The sequence below is a fragment of the Rhinopithecus bieti genome, unplaced genomic scaffold, assembly GCF_001698545.2.
Source record: "Rhinopithecus bieti isolate Rb0 unplaced genomic scaffold, ASM169854v2 scaffold_21879, whole genome shotgun sequence".
In the NCBI taxonomy this organism is placed as follows: Eukaryota; Metazoa; Chordata; class Mammalia; order Primates; family Cercopithecidae; genus Rhinopithecus; species Rhinopithecus bieti.
This window is the reverse complement of record NW_016810237.1, coordinates 30,711-33,114: the sequence shown is the minus strand read 5'-3', so window position 1 is coordinate 33,114 and position 2,404 is coordinate 30,711.

Genomic DNA, 2,404 nt, shown 5'->3' with positions numbered 1-2,404 from the left:
ATAGCACCTGAAGAAGACTTAACTGTTGCTTTATGAGCCTCTACACCAGAGTGTATTCTAATTACCCTGATTAAGGAGATGAAAAGTAAAGGCATGATTTTTCAGTGCTTTTGGCACCTTAACTAGTAGGATTGGTAATTACTTTTTAATATATTTTTCCTTTTTTTTTTTTTAATCTATGATTCTAGCCAAAGAGCTGATTTACTGTTTTTTTAAAAAGCCTGGCATCTTAACTCACAAGCAAGTGAATTCCATATTCTCTAAACATCCCTGGCAGGCTTTCCCAGCCCTGCTATTCAAAGCATGGCACATGAAGAAAACTACATCTGTGGGTCGGGCGCGGTGGTGCTCGCCTGTAATCCCAGCCTTTGGGAGATCAAGGCGGGCGGATCACCTGAGGTCGGGAGTTCGAGACCAGACTCACCAACATGGAGAAACCCCATCTCTACTAAAAAAAAAAAAATACAAAATTAGCCAGGTGTAGTGGCGCATGCCTGTAATCCCAGCTACTCAGGAAGCTGAGGCAGGAGAATTGCTTGAACCCGAGAGGTGGAGGTTGCAGTGAGCTGAGATTGCGCCATTGCACTCCAGCCTGAGCAATGATCAAAACTCCATCTCAAAAAAAAGAAAAGAGAGAAAGAAAACTACATCTGTGGATATTGTACAAAAGATTTTACTACATCTGTGGATATTGTACAAAAGATTTTTTTATTATTTTTTAATTTTTTAACATAACTTTTATTGACTTGTGTTTGTACTTTTATCAAACATACTTCATTTATGTATTTATTTTGAGATGAAATCTCAGTCTGTCACCCAGGCTGGAGTGCAGTGGCGCGATCTCGGCTCACTGCAACCTCCACCTTCCAGGTTCAAGCAATTCTCCTGCCTCAGCCTCCCGTGTAGCTGGGATTACAGGTGTGTGCCACCACGCCCAGCTAATTTTTGTATTATTAGTAGAGACAGGGTTTCACCATGTTGGCCAGGCTGGTCTGGAACTCCTGACCTCAAGTGATCCACCTGCCTCAGCCTCCCAAAGTGTTGGTATTATAGGCATGAGCCACCGCACCCAGCCTCAAATATACTTTAGGCAATTTTTCACCTCAGCACTATTGACATTTTAGGCTATGTAATTCTTTGCTATGGGGCTCTCTCTGCCTTGTAGGATGTTTAGTAATATCCCTGGCCTCTACACATTAGATGTCAGGAAGACCCCTCAGTTATTAACAAATATATTCAGATTGCCAAATGTCCCCTGCGGAGCAAATTCATGCCTTGTTGTGAACTGTGATCCAGAGAGCCAAATAGTGATACAAGGTTTATTGTTCAGAATAGCTCGTCCCCTCCAATCCAGACACCTGCCTCCCATTTTCCACTCCCCAGAGGCAACCACTTTCAGCAGTCTTAAATGTTTCATTTTTATTCTATTTAAAGCCTTTGCTCATTTTTAAATTGGGTTTTGTCCACATTATTGAGTGGTAAGGGTTCTTTATGTATTCCACAGCCAGTTGTGGTGGTATAGGTCTATGGTCTCAGCTACTCAGAAGGCTGAGGCAGGAGGATCACATGAGCCCAGAAGTTCAACACTAGTCTAGACAAGATAGTAAGACCCTATCTCTAAATGAATTTTTGAAATATATATGTATTCTAGATAATTGACCTTTATCATGTATATAATTTACAAATATTTCCTCTCAATCTATTAGTTGTCTTTGCATTTTCTTGATAGTCTCCTTTTTAATCTTGAGAAAGCATAATTTATTTTTCCTCTGGTTGGTGTGCTTTAGGTTGTATGTAAGAAACCATTGCCTAATCCATGCAGATATATCCCTCTTTTTTTTTTTTTTTCTTTTGAGACGGTCTCACTCTATCGTCCAGGCTGGAGTGCCGTGGTGTGATCTCACGGCTCATGGCTAACTGCAGTCTCTACCTCCTAGGCTCAAGTAATCCTCCCCCTTCAGCCTCCCAAGTAGCTGAGACTATAGCACCAGCTATAGTCAGCCTCACAGGTAACTGGGAATATAGCACCAGGACTATAGCACATACCACCACAAAGCACAGCTAATTTCTGTATTTTTTTGGAGAGACAAGGTCTCGCCATGTTGCCCAGGCCAGTCTTGAACTCCCAGGCTCAAGCATTCACTCACCTTGGCCTCCCAAAGTGCTGGGATTACAGGTATGAGCCACTGTGCCTGGCCTAGAAAGACTTTTTTAAGAAATAGTGACCAAAAATATCCCACATTTGATGGGAGTTGTGAATCTACACATTCAAGATGCTCAACAAATTCAAAGCAGGATAAACTCAGAGATCCACACTGAGACACATTATAATCAAACTGTAGAAAGTTAAAGACAGAAAAGCAGCAAGAGATAAGTGATTCATCCTGTACAAGGGATCTTCAGT